Source organism: Aedes albopictus, chromosome 1 (genome assembly GCF_035046485.1).
Source record: "Aedes albopictus strain Foshan chromosome 1, AalbF5, whole genome shotgun sequence".
NCBI classification, from domain to species: Eukaryota; Metazoa; Arthropoda; class Insecta; order Diptera; family Culicidae; genus Aedes; species Aedes albopictus.
Genome location: NC_085136.1, coordinates 53967409 through 53982416, shown reverse-complemented (window position 1 = coordinate 53982416; position 15008 = coordinate 53967409). Strand labels below are relative to the sequence as shown.

General features: G+C 37.5%; 1 protein-coding gene across 4 annotated transcripts in view; it reads left to right on the top strand.

Annotated features, from left to right (window-relative positions):
* LOC115256613 (uncharacterized) overlaps nucleotides 1–15008 on the top strand; it is a 289353-nt gene that overhangs the window by 3372 nt on the left and 270973 nt on the right. Inside the window, exons 1-2 of one of the 4 annotated variants that reach the window (XM_062844558.1) lie at nucleotides 568–730; nucleotides 817–933. The exons of 1 other annotated variant lie outside the window; for it this stretch is intronic. The gene's annotated coding sequence lies outside the window, so the exon portion shown is untranslated. Of the gene's footprint in view, nucleotides 1–566; nucleotides 934–15008 lie in introns of those variants that run through there. 2 more of the 4 variants (XM_062844556.1, XR_009996023.1) reach the window with 2 other exon arrangements.

The following is a 15008-nucleotide window of genomic DNA, read 5'->3' as shown; positions in this document are numbered from 1 at the left end:
CTGCAGATAGGACCTTTAGACATGTTTGGCCTAACTGTCCAAAATTTGGGAGCGATTGGTTGTGTCCCCGTATTCCGCATTGCAATTGAAATTTGCATGGAAGTTAGTATGAGGGAACGTACTTTTTTTTTCATTTTAGCCTGAATGTAATGCTCTTTCTTTGTGTATTTCAAGCGATTTTAAATCAAATGTGGTACAAATTTGGTACAGATTTTTCGAATACCTGGTACAGATAAAAAAGATTTTTGAGCCTTCGGTACAGATAAAAATGTGGCAACACTGGTCGAGCCCCTCTGTTCGGTGCGTGTTAAACTCTCTCTCTCATTCTCTCCCTCCCGTTCGTTGTGTCTCACCGGAGCTGCTGAGGGTGCACCCTTAAATGAAACAACACAGCGCACGAGTAACTTTCACGCAGCGAGCAAAAAGACAAAAGAATTTTCACGCAGATTTGTGTAACACCGGATCAGCACATTTTTTGTGTTGATCCGGTGTTACACAAATCTGCGTGAAAATTCTTTTGTCTTTTCGGTCGCTGCGTGAAAGTTACACGTTGCGCTGTGTACATCGAGTTCTGCGTGTGTGTGCTGCGATTTTTGAGTTTTAGTTTTACTTCTCTGTGAATCGCTTTTGGATTGCTCGAAAATGAATTTCGGTTTGGCGCATGACTGAATCAGTTTCTTGGAGATTGTTGCGAAAAACAGTCGTTTGTGGCATAGTAGGAACAAAACAGGTTGGATTGACCACTACTCGGGCGGTTTGCAGTTTGTTCTCAGCCCATCTCAATCGCTCAAGTAACCGTTTTTTCTTCGATCGCAGGACGCAGTTGGGAAGAACTGACAGCCTTAACCGACGCTGACTGTGGAAAGTTACGGCCAGTAATCGGACCAGAAACTTCTTGAGAGGTTTCGCTTTCACGAAACTGGACTTGTAGCGGTAAGATAATTCAATATTACATAATGTAAGCGATAATGATATTTGGGTCCTAGAAATAGTCAAACATCGTATTTTAAAATGTGGTAATGTGATGAAATGATAATTCGCAATGTTTCTACATATTTAGTTGATTTTCGTAACTTTTCCTTCGTTCAAAGACAGCTACTCTGAAGACGAACTGAACAGTGCAAAATTTATGCTGATCGGGTTATCCATTCACGAGGGAAATCAACATCATTTTCATGTACAGGAATTAATTGACTACTGGGTTGACGTGGGACCACCATCAATTATGACAGGAATGGTTTTGTATGGCGAATCACATCTTTATTCAAGTGTCTAGAAATGGATTTTTTTTACTGGAACGATATTTAGTAGGCATCATGGTGGCCATTATTGTTCACATTTAATATACCGCATTTAGTTCACCACTGGACTGCGCACTGAGTCTTCATAAGTGCGAAAATGTAAATAAAACTGCGTGATTGCATCAAATTAAATTGATGTCTGCGGCGCACTATTTATTCGATGTATGCTGAATAAGTACTCTGAAGACACCAAGTTGATTGGATGCAATCGCGCACTTCTATTTGCGTTTTCGTTCACGTGAAAATTAGTGCGTTAGTCCAGTGGTGAACTAAATGCGCAATATTAGTCAACTTAAAGGCAGTAAGTCAGCAACATTCGCTAATATTCTTTTTGTAATTGCGTTGCGAATTCCCCTACTTTTCACTCGCGGAAACAATGTTAAAACGGCCTACTTTTCTTCACTGAAGCAAAGGTGCCGAAAAGTAGTACTTTTCGGCACTCTTTAAAGTGCTGAAAAGTACTACTTTTCGACACTTTTGCCAGCACACACTTTTTGTTAAGTACCGCTACTTCCGTAGATACAGTTGCTGCTTCTACATGCACTGAGCAGTTCGAATCCGAATCAGGACGATTCAGATTCTGATTTGAACTGCCAATCAGGCGTAGGAACAGAAACTGAACCTACTTTTGCTTTTGCTTATGATGCTGCATGACGACGACGGGAGCTTGAAAATTTGCGACAGTTGGCCTACCATAGCCTACCTGATCAAAGAAAGATCGCGCATGGAGTCTCGCACGTGGTTGCTGCTGATACACGTTTGTGTGGCTAGAGAGATTATACTGTACGGGTATTTTTGCAATTACAAAAAACTTTGTATGCAACGCGTTGCAAAACTCGATTTTTTCAGCACTCGTCGTATTTATCCAACTCGGCAAGCCTCGTTGGATAAACGTACAACTCGTGCTGAAAAAATCATCATTTTGCAACTTGTTGCATAAATAACTATTTTGCCATTACGTTGGGAAAAATAGGACAGTTCAATTGGCTGAAGTATGTTGAAATGGCCTACTTTTCACCACTGATGCAAGTGTGCCGAAAAGTAGCACTTTTCGGCACTTTTGGCCTAATGTACTTTTCACTTACTGCCGCGCCTCCCGTAGATTCAGCTACTACCGCTACTACCTCTACATCCACTGATCTGCTGGAATCCGGATCGGGACGATTTCAATCCCGATTCAAATTGCAAACCAGGTGTAAAGGCTCTTGCTGAATCGACTTTTCTTTACGCCTCCACACAACTGTTTGACGTCGGGAGCTCGAACATTGCTGACAACTACTAACATCACAGCCTACCTGATCGATCAAAAACCTACGCTGGCAAGCATGGATGCTCGCACGTGGTTCCTTCTGATACCTACATGTTTGTGCGGCCAGAAAAGTTCATATTCAATGGGTATTTTTCGTAATGGCAAAAATTTGTGTGTGCAACTCGTTGCAAAACTCGATTTTTTCAACACTCGTCGTATTTATCCAACTCGGCAAGCCGCGTTGGATAAATGTACGACTCGTGCTGAAAAAATCATAATTTTGCAACTGGTAGCATAAAAAACTATTTTCGCATTTGTTTAATGATTGTATTGAAACATATACTGCCTATAACTGCATAATTGTAACATTTACATGTTTTGCTGTTATTGAGTTTATATCGGGGATCATCATCAAATTACAAGTACTTTCGACTACCTGAATAAAATTTTCAAGTTTGTTCTAGGATTTGTGAAATAAACTCCAAGTCGTTTTGTCTCATTGACCTTCTTTAACCAATGTGACCGCATAACAGTCACACTGGGATAACAGACTGGTTTTAATGTGTGTCATCAATCATACTTAGGTCCGATTTATTTTCTGACAATAGGTCCAGCATACAAGAAGTGCTGATCTTATTGCATGACAATTGATTACGAATTAATGAAAAATGTTTACAATTTCGGTTCATTCCCATACAATTAAAAGTTCCATTTTCACCAATGCCTACTTTTGTCGAATGTTACTGTTATGCGGTTATGGGCAGTATAGTATTGGGAATAAGACGGAATACATTAAGGGGCTGTCCATAAACCACGTGGTCATTTTTTTGGGACTTTGCATATATCTATACAGGGTGTTAGGTTCGTGAGTGCAAACTTTTTAAAGGGTGATAGAGGACCGTAAATGGTAAAAAAATTGTTCTACGCATATGGTCAAATCTCAACCGTTACGTAGTTATTGAACTTCCCATGTTTTTAACTCTTATTGCCTTAAAACTCGTTTCGATGTTGGTGTGTGCTTTGATTCTCTCCCAGTTCTTCGTGATGCTGTCTTTCACGAGCGTTCCGGAGATGTTTGTAAAGAGGGAAATTTTGGAATTGTTTTCTATTGTAAATCAGAACATACTGTTTGTACTGTTTTCACATTGAATTCAATGGTTTGTGTATTGTTTTCTATTGTGACACAGAAGATTCTTATGTTTTTAAACTGTTTCGAACAGGAAGGGCTGAAAGTCTCTTTATTAAAGACAAATCAATCAATCGAACAGTGAAATGTACGGTAAACGTATTGATTTGAGCAGTGACTTTATTACTGGCCCCACATTAGATTAAATTGTTTTGGAATTGTTTTCTATTGTGAAACAGAAAATTCTGATATTTTGGAATGGATTAATTTTACAAAACAATGAGAAAACAACACAAACTGAATAAAGCGAAACTGAACTATCATTATGCATTTGGACTAGAAGCTTGTATATTTTAAGCTACAGTGTATCAAACAATTGTCCGTACAGTATTTTTTTGGTCAAAAAAAATTTTCATTCAAATGTCTATAATTTTTTATACGTCAATCAAAAACACTGAAATTTTGACCAATTATAACCCATATATTAAAGCTCCATTGGTAAAATTTTGAGCCAGATCGAATAAGTTTTCTGAAAATTATAGAACTTTTAGTAGAACTTAAAAGATTTTTGGACACATCTTTAAAACATTATATCTCAATTTGTACTTGAACTTGACGAAACTTTGAAATTCTTTTTGTGTTACAGCTTATACCTAAGGCTTGCATATGCAGCTTCGTTTGAGGTTTTATATTCACTACAAAAAATATGAAAAATCTGTATATGTTCAGAGTGTCATTTGGAAATTTATCATATTTTGATCAATGGAAGTGTCAAGTGTTTTCAACTTTTTTAAACTTGCTCAATGTAATATTTTTATGCAGGACCTTTTAAACTACATATGAAGAGTAGGTCCTATGGATTTTTCGTTCAGGTAATGAACTTTTATTGGTGTAAAACGTTTGGCAGATTTATGTGCAAAATACGGTAAATTTTTAAACATCGTCAACTACATAAGCACATTTTTCATATTTTTTGTAGTGAAAATAAAACCTCAAATCTAGCTGCATATGAAAGCCTATATAAAGCTATAACACAGAAAATATTGAAAAAATAAACCTTCGAGTTCATATTGAGATATAATGTTTTAAAAATGTGTTCAAAAATCTTATAAATTTTACTAAAAGTTCTATAACTTTCAGAAAACTTATTCAATCTCGCTCAAAATTTTACGAATGGAGCTTTTATATATGATTAATGGTTGGTCAAAATTGCAGCGTTTTCGATTGTGCCATAAACAAGTTATAAACATTTGAATGAAAAATTATTTTGACAGAAAATTTGCTGTACGGACAATTGTTTGATACACTGCATATTTTAAGAACACCGATCGAACAGTTATCTAATATTTGGATCACTCATGTTGTAAATCGAGTAATGTATATGTATAATTACATTGATGGTTGAAGCTTCAGCTCCCATGCCGCACAGCCAGATAACTGGGTTTAGCAGACTAAGCATTATATGTGGCAACACTATAAGCGGCATGATGGAACCGTGCCCAGCGCGCTAAGTGTTATTAGACCACTAATGTAGCTGCATTTAGTGGGTGATGAGGTACAAAAGTAACATTACAGCATGCTTAACCATTATTGTAGCATTTATGGACATTTGATGAACTACAGCTTGTAGAATACAGCATACAATATATAAATTGATTCAAACGCATGCATGTGTTCCAGGTTTAAAGAGCGAACCTACACTACCCGCCATAAATATGGAATCGCATCTTCTAGTATTGCAACACCCCAATTGAATATTGCAGCACCCCAAAAAGTTTGGCATCACCTGAAAACCTTATGATTTACTAAACTATATCTCAAAAACCGTGTGCTCTGCAAAGTTTAGACCTTCGGCAAAGTTGTTCAGCAGGTTTATGACCTTCAAATGGTGAAATGTTTGGTACGTAATTCCGCCGCTATGTGGCGCTAGTGTGCATTTACAACGAAGTACTTTGACATAGTTTATCTCATGATTCTGACCACCTAGAATGTTTGTGTCTTCAGCAATGTTGATCAGACGGTCTATGGCTATCAAATGGTGGTAATTTTAGTGCGTAATTCCGCCGCTATGTGGCGCCAGTGTGCATTTACAATGAAGTACTTTGACATGGTTTATCTCAAAATTCAGACCACCTAGAATGTTCGTGTCTTCAGCAATGTTGATCAGAAGGGTTGTGACTATCAAATGGTGGTAATTTCAGTGCGTAATTCCGCCGCTATGTGGCGCTAGTGTGCATTTACAACGAAATACTTTGACATAGTTTATCTCATGATTCTGACCACCTAGAATGTTCGTGCCTTCAGCAATGTTGATCAGAAGGGTTATGGCTATCAAATGGTGGTAATTTTAGTGCGTAATTCCGCCGCTATGTGGCGCTAGTGTGCATTTACAACGAAGTACTTTGGCATGGTTTATCTCATGATTCTGACCACCTAGAATGTTCGTGTCTTCAGCAATGTTTATCAGAAGGTCTATGGCTATCAAATGGTAATAAGTTTAGTGCGTAATTCCGCCGCTATGTGGCGCTAGTGTACACTTAAAACAAAGTACTTTGACATGGTTTATCTCATGATTCTGACCACCTAGAATGTTCGTGTCTTCAGCAATGTTGATCAGAAGGTCTATAGCTAGCAAATGGTGGTAAGTTTGGTGCGTTATTTCGCCGCTAGATGCCACCAGTGCGCATTAACAATGAAGTACTTTAACATGGTTTATCTCATGATTCTGACCACGTGGAAAGTTCGTGTCTTCAGCCAAGTTTGTCTGGCGGTCTATGGCTATCAAATGGTGATAAGTTTAGTGCGTAATTCCGCCACTATGTGGCGCCAGTGTGCATTTACAACAAAGTACTTTGACATGGTTTATCTCATGATTCTGACCACCTAGAATGTTCTTGTCTTCAGCAATGTTGATCAGAAGGTCTATAGCTAGCAAATGGTGGTAAGTTTGGTGCGTTATTTCGCCGCTAGATGCCACCAGTGCGCATTAACAATGAAGTACTTTAACATGGTTTATCTCATGATTCTGACCACGTAGAAAGTTCGTGTCTTCAGCCAAGTTTGTCAGGCGGTCTATGGCTATCAAATGGTGATAAGTTTAGTGTGTAATTCCGCCACTATGTGGCGCCAGTGTGCATTTACAACAAAGTACTTCGAAATGGTTTATCTCATGATTCTGACCACCTAGACCTACCTGTGCGCCGACTATATTTTGCTCGGCGGCAGCGTGATGACCATTTTTGGCCGGCGGCGGCGACGACATGCCGGTGCCATCTTTCGGCGGCGTGAATCGGCGTGACCAAAATTTGACCATTGAATGAATACCTTTTGTAAGTCCTGTTCAGGTCCGTTGCTGCGACCAGTGATTAGACCTATTGTGACAATACCCGCATCCTTAGTGTAGTTCATGTTGCAATACTGCATTGCAATTAAAGGCAATACAATAGAAATTTTGCTACATTTTTGGTTTAATTTATTCAGAGGGAAAGAATCTCGTTTCTTCATGGAGGAATCTCAGAAGGAATTCCAGGAGGAATCTTGAAAGAAACTGGAGAAATCAATGAAGAAAATTCTGGGCTTATCTCTGCAGGAACTGCTGTATGAAATCCTGAAGGAACTACTGCAGAAATCTGTGGTGGTTCAAGAGTCTGTCGAGAAATTTCAGAAGGAAATCCAGGAGGATTCCATAAATGAACTCAAGAAGAAATCCTAAGGGATTTACAGCAGAAACCCTCGAAGAAATTCCGGCGGGAATTTCTAAGGGAATTCGAGAAGGAATCCTTTAAGCAAGGATTTCTAGGAGGAATCAACGAAAAATAGCCAGGAGAAATTCCGAAAGATTTTGCATCAGGAAACCTCAAAAGAATTCAAGTGGGAGTTTAGAAGAAAATTAGAAAAAGAGTCCGCAAAGGAATTCTAAGAGGAATCAACGAAAATTACCTTAGAGGTAATTCTGGAGGAATTCCAGGAGAAATCCCTGAGAGAATTCTAGGAGGAATCCCCGAAGGAATTCTAATTCCAGAAAGAATCTTCGAAGGAATCTCCGAAAAAATTACAGGAGAAATTTATGGAAAAATCCCAGGAGGAGCCACCGAAAGAACTTCGGAAGAAATCTTCGAAGGAATTTCGAGCGGAATCCTCAAAGGTTTTTTAAGAGGAAACCCCAAAGAGGAATTTCCATAGGAAGTCAGAAGGAATCCCCGAAGAAATTCAAGAAGGAATCCTCGAAGGAACTCTAGGAAGAACCCACGAATTCTAGAAAGAATTTCCGAAGGAATTCTTGGAGAAATCACCGAATAAATTCAAGAAGGAAACCCTGAAGGAATTCCAGGAGGAATCTAAGGAATTCCAGGATGAATTTCCGAAAAAAATAAAAGAGGAATCACCACAGGAATTCCAAGAGGAAACTTCAAAGTTATTCCAGGAGGAGTTCCCGTGTTATTTTGGGAGGAATCCCCGAAGAAATATCAGGAGGAAACTTTGAAGGAAGTCCAGCAGTAATCCACGAAGAAATTCCAAGACAAATCCCCGAAGGAACTCTAAGAGGATACCCCGAAGGAATTCCCGGTGGAATCCACGACGGAATATCAAGAGGAATCCCCGAAAGAATTTCAGGAGGAATCCATGAAGGAAGTCCAGGAGGAATCCCCAAAGAAATTCCAGAAAGAATTTTTCAAAGTAATTCGTGAAGGAATCCTCAAAAGACTTCTAGGAGGAACCATCGAAACAAAAAATTAGAGGAATTCTCGAAGAAATTTCATGAGGAACCCGTGGATAAAATTGAAAAGGAATCTTCGAAGGAATTTTAGGGGGAATGCCCAAAGGCATTTCAGGAGGAATCCCCGCAGGAATTTCAAGAGCAAATTCCGAAAATAATCCTGCGTGAATCCCAAAGGAATTCCAGCAGTTATCCACAAAAAAAAATCCAGCAGGACTCCAGAGGGAACTTCCAAGGGAATTCGGGTAAGAATCTCCAAAGGATTTCAATAACGGATCAACGAAAAATATCCTCTGAAAGAGTTCCAGAAGAAATTCGTGAGGGAATTCTAGGAGGAATCACTGAAGGAATTCCAAGAGGAATCCCCGAATGAATTCCAGAAGAAATTCCCCAAGGAATTCCATTAGGAAACCCCGAAGGAATTCTAGGTGGAATCCCCGGAGGAATTCAATGAAAAATTTCTGGAGCAATCTCAGAAGAAATACGAAGAGGAATCACAACAGAAATTCCACGAGGAAACTCCAAAGGAAATCCAGGAAGAACCTCCGAAGTAATTGCTGGAGGAGTTCCCGTAGAAATTCCAGGGGGAGTCCCCAACGGAATGTCAGGAGGAATCCCCTAAGAAATTTCAAGAGGAATCCTTGAAGGAAGTTCAGCAGGAATTTCCGAAAGAACTCGAGGATCAATCCCCGAAATAATTCCAGGAGAAATCCCCAAAAGAACTCTAGGAGGAGACCCCGAAGGAATTCCAAAAGAAATCTCCGAAAGAATTCAAGGAGAAATCGAAGGAACCGAAGGAATCCCTGAAGGAAGCCCAGAATTAATACTTCGACGGAATTCCAGGAGGATATCCTGAAGAAATTTCAAGAGAAATCTCTGAAGAAATTAAAGGAGCAATCCCTACAGGAATCCCAGGGGGGGGAGAGGAAACCCCATAGGAAGTTCAGAAGAAATCTCCGAAGAAACTATAGGAGAAATCCCCTAAGAAATTCCAGGAGGACTCCTGGAGGAATTCTATGAAGAATTCCTGGAGGAAATCAAGGAGAAATCTCCGTAAGAATTCTAAAAGAAATCATCGAAGAAATTACAGGATGAAACCCCGAAGGAATTTTAAGAGAAATCCACGACAGTGTATCAGGAGAAATCCCCGAAAGAATTTCAAGAAGAATCCTTGAAGTAATGCAACATTAATTTTGTTTGTGCACTGATCACCGGTGCGAAAAATAAAAACCGGCGGCGTGACAAACTGCGGCGTATGGCCTAGGTGATCAGAATCATGAGATAAACCATGTCAAAGTACTTCGTTTTAAATGCACACTGGCGCCACATAGCGACGGAATAACGCACTAAACTTATCACCATTTGATAGTCAGAGACCGTCTGATCAACTTTGCCGAAGACACGAACATTCTAGGTGGTCAGAATTATGAGATAAACCATGTCAAAGTACTTCGTTTTGAATGCACACGGGCGTCACATAGCGGCGGAATTACGCACTACATTAACCACCATTTGATAGCCATAGTCCGTCTGATCAACATTGCCGAAGACAAGAACATTCTGGGTGGTCAGAATCATGAGATAAACCATGTCAAACTACTTCGTTGTAAATGCACACTGGCGCCTCATAGCGGCGGAATTACGCAGTAAACTTACTATCATTTGATAGCCATAGACCAGCTGACCAACTTTGCTGAAGGCAAGAACTTTCTAGGTGGTCAAAATTATGAGATAAACCATGCCAAAGTACTTCGTTGTAAATGTACACTGGTGCCACATAGCGGTGAAATTACGCACTAAACTAATCACCATTTGATAGTCATAGACCGTCTGATCAACTTTTCTGAAGACACGAACATTCTAGGTGGTCAGAATCATGAGATAAACCATGCCAAAGCACTTCATTGTAAATGCACACTAGCGCCACATAGCGGCGGAATTACGCACTAAAATTACCACCATTTGATAGCCGTAGACCTTCTGATCAACATTGCTGAAGACACGAACATTCTTGGTGGTCAGAATATTTAAATAAACCATGTCAAAGTACTTCATTATAATGCACACTAGCGCCACATAGCGGCGGAATTACGCACTACAATTACCACCATTTGATAGCCACAGACCTTCTGATCAACATTGCTGAAGAAACGAACATTCTAGGTGGTCAGAATCATGAGATAAACCATGTCAAAGCACTTCATTGTAAATGCACACTATCGCCACATAGCGGAAGAGTTACACACTGAAATTACCACCATTTGATAGCCACAGACCTTCTGATCAACATTGCTGAAGACACGAACATTCTTGGTGGTCAGAATATTTAAATAAACCATGTCAAAGTACTTCATTATAATGCACACTAGCGCCACATAGCGGCGGAATTACGCACTAAAATTACCACCATTTGATAGCCACAGACCTTCTGATCAACATTGCTGAAGACACGAACATTCTAGGTGGTCAGAATCATGAGATAAACCATGCCAAAGTACTTCATTGTAAATGCACACTAGCGCCACATAGCGGCGGATTTACGCACTAAAATTACCACCATTGGATAGCCATAACCCTTCTGATCAACATTGCTGAAGACACGAACATTCTAGGTGGTCAGAATATTTAAATAAACCATGTCAAAGTACTTCATTATAATGCACACTAGCGCCACATAGTGGCGGAAATACGCACTAAAATTACCACCATTTGTTAGCCATAAGCCTTCTGATCAACATTGCTGAAGACACGAACATTCTAGGTGGTCAGAATCATGAGATAAACCATGTCAAAGCACTTCATTGTAAATGCACACTAGCGCCACATAGCGGAGAAATTACGCACTTAAATTACCACCATTTGATAGCCACAGACCTTCTGATCAACATTGCTGAAGACACGAACATTCTAGGTGGTCAGAATCATGAGATAAACCATGCCAAAGTACTTCATTGTAAATGCACACTAGCGCCACATAGCGGCGGATTTACGCACTAAAATTACCACCATTGGATAGCCATAACCCTTCTGATCAACATTGCTGAAGACACGAACATTCTAGGTGGTCAGAATATTTAAATAAACCATGTCAAAGAACTTCATTATAATGCACACTAGCGCCACATAGTGGCGGAAATACGCACTAAAATTACCACCATTTGTTAGCCATAAGCCTTCTGATCAACATTGCTGAAGACACGAACATTCTAGGTGGTCAGAATCTTGAGATAAACCATGTCAAAGCACTTCATTGTAAATGCACACTGGCGCCACATAGCGGCGGAATTACGCACTAAACTTACTACCATTTGATAGCCATAAGTCTTCTGATCAACTTTGCTGAAGGTCTAAACTATGCAGGGGATACGGTTTTTGAGATACAGTTCAGAAAGTGATGAAGTCTTCAGGTGATGCCAAACTTTCTGGGGGTGCTGCAATATTCAACTGGGGTGTTGCAATACTAGGCGATGCGATTCCATATTTATGGCGGGTAGTGTATATTAAAAGACCTTGCAAAGCTACCAAATGCAAAAGATGGTTCGACGGTTCTATTAAGAAATATGTTTCACATTTGATATCACCAAAAGAGTTTGATGATGAAACTATTGCAGTCAAATTAAAGGAAGGGAAAAATCATAATTTTTACAATAAGTCCATTATACTATTTGGCCCTCATACAGATCTTGCTTAGATGGGTATTCAGCATCCGGCCGTACTCTTCGCAGTGCACCTTGCCCTCGACCTGTTCTATCCGCAGGAACCAATCCAGATCGTGCGCATTCATCAGAACAAGCTCTGGGTTGATTGCTTATGCATCGGCTTGACGTCCTCGTGACTGTTGAAGGATGAGAAGTGCTGATTAATAACGATACGTGGGTTCAAATATACCTTAGAATTTTATGTACAGTGCCGAAGCCGATTCGTTCGTTGGGGGCTCGTGAGATGGGCTGCCTCGATGGTTAGATGTTCGCTGGTTAGGGCAAAATCTGAGCTGATTACAACAAAACTTGGCTGTCATCGATGCACACTGTTTCGGAATTACTCAAAAGCCTTTTTATTTTCAAACGTCCAGACCATTGAAAAACAGTACATTTCAATGTTACTGATTCATTATATTGTAAACTAATGGTTTGAACGCTGAATCCAAAAGTAACAAAGATTTCAAATGTTAATCTATTATTTGGCTATATAACCATGGAATCTATTATTTTTACTTAATCATTTTTTAAGGCTCATGCGCCAACAGGCATAACGGAGCCGAATTCAGTTGAAACTATTTACAATTTCATGTTTTTGTCTTATAAACTATGTTAGTTTTGGGGAACCGAAAAACTCACGGTTTGGTCGAGGTTAGGGGGAACAAACATATTTGAGGAAAAACAATCATACTCGTGAACAACTGAAGAGTAGCGCAGTACGAGTAAAATCACACTCAACTGACTTTCAAGAACATGATGTTCCGATGTGTAGGATTTTTTTTTCTCGCAATATGGTTTATGATGAAACCTTTTCCATTTCTGCCTAATTGTTGATCAGATTCTTTGGTGGGTTTTGAAAATCACTTCGACAGCATGAGCAGCAAAGGGGTGGTCAAATAATTGAAAATTTATCCACATTTTGCTTCAGCTATTTCAGCTATTTAGTCATACTTAAAAATAGCATACTATTCCGGCTGCTCAAACTCGCTGGCCTTGCAGTAAATATCAAATAAATAAAAAGGGAATCTCCAGAAGTTTGTGACACTTCAACAAGTTGCTCCCATAAATAGTTTATATTTTTTGTCGTGTTCATTCGCACAGCCATGTTTAATTATTGTAATCTTTTATCCTAAAACATATTTCTGTTATATTCATCTCGATAGGACTACAGATGTAATGTAAATCGTACTTTTTTTACTGTCAAATCGTATAACACGCATGTATATACTTACAGAACTGATTCAATTGGTAATCAAACCAAATGTTGTCATTGAAAACACAGAAATGCGTAAGAAAATCACAATACACGAATGAAACTCTCTTTGCGTAAAACATACATTCAAGACCTTCTCTTAAGAAGAAATCGCAAAATCTAAGATTTTCAAATCTTTTGCTTATACTCTCACAAGCGACATTTTTTTTTGCATCGAAATCATGCATGAGGTGAATGTTGTGCTTGCTCTTTGTCAAGTGTTTTTTCTTTTGCTACTGTCTTTAGGCACGGCTTAGACCTATGCAGATTAATCTTGTCGGTTTTGATGTTTTTAATAAGAAAAACGTCGGTTTCTTGTTTTTTTTATACTACAAAATATTGACGATTATCTCAAACTGTTCGATTTTGCACCGCCGAGTAAAGGTATGAATCATTTTTACGCCACAATGCTTGTGAGCGATCTAGCATGATAAACTTTAGCGCATACAGATGTGCAAACTACACAAAGTTATTTTACACTGATAAGCGTTCTTTGTAGCGAGTTTTGGCAGGATAAACATTGCCAAATTGACCACGCTACAGGACCCAAAAGTGTATGAATCATGTAAACTATTTGCAATGATATAACCGACAATAAAACATTCGTTTAAGGAGATCAATCTCCAGACAATTATCAAAACTCACCACTGCCTACCCAGTACGGAGGGTTAGCCTAACATTAGCCTAATGTGAGACTAACTGGCCAGCATGTTAGGCTAACTTTTTGTCTCACTTTTGCCTAATGTTAGTCTAAAATTAGACAGATATGACACACTTTTGTTAGACATGTTGCAAATTCGAAACATGTTTGTTAGTCTAACATTAGACTAACGTTAGACATGTTTTACTATGGGCTGTTAGACAAATGTTAGGCATAGATTTTATGCTGCTTGTTTTCATTCCAGCTGTCATCCGAGCAAGAAGTGTGATTGTAGTAGTGAACTTTTGTCGATGTTCACTACTACAACCATACTCTTGCCTCGAATGAAAGCTGGACGAAACATATTTAATAAAAAACTCGGAGCATGTTTTAATTTTAATTTAATTTTAATTTTAATTTTAATTTTAATTTTAATTTTAATTTTAATTTTAATTTTAATTTTAATTTTAATTTTAATTTTAATTTTAATTTTAATTTTAATTTTAATTTTAATTTTAATTTTAATTTTAATTTTAATTTTAATTTTAATTTTAATTTTAATTTTAATTTTAATTTTAATTTTAATTTTAATTTTAATTTTAATTTTAATTTTAATTTTAATTTTAATTTTAATTTTAATTTTAATTTTAATTTTAATTTTAATTTTAATTTTAATTTTAATTTTAATTTTAATTTTAATTTTAATTTTAATTTTAATTTTAATTTTAATTTTAATTTTAATTTTAATTTTAATTTTAATTTTAATTTTAATTTTAATTTTAATTTTAATTTTAATTTTAATTTTAATTTTAATTTTAATTTTAATTTTAATTTTAATTTTAATTTTAATTTTAATTTTAATTTTAATTTTAATTTTAATTTTAATTTTAATTTTAATTTTAATTTTAATTTTAATTTTAATTTTAATTTTAATTTTAATTTTAATTTTAATTTTAATTTTAATTTTAATTTTAATTTTAATTTTAATTTTAATTTTAATTTTAATTTTAATTTTAATTTTAATT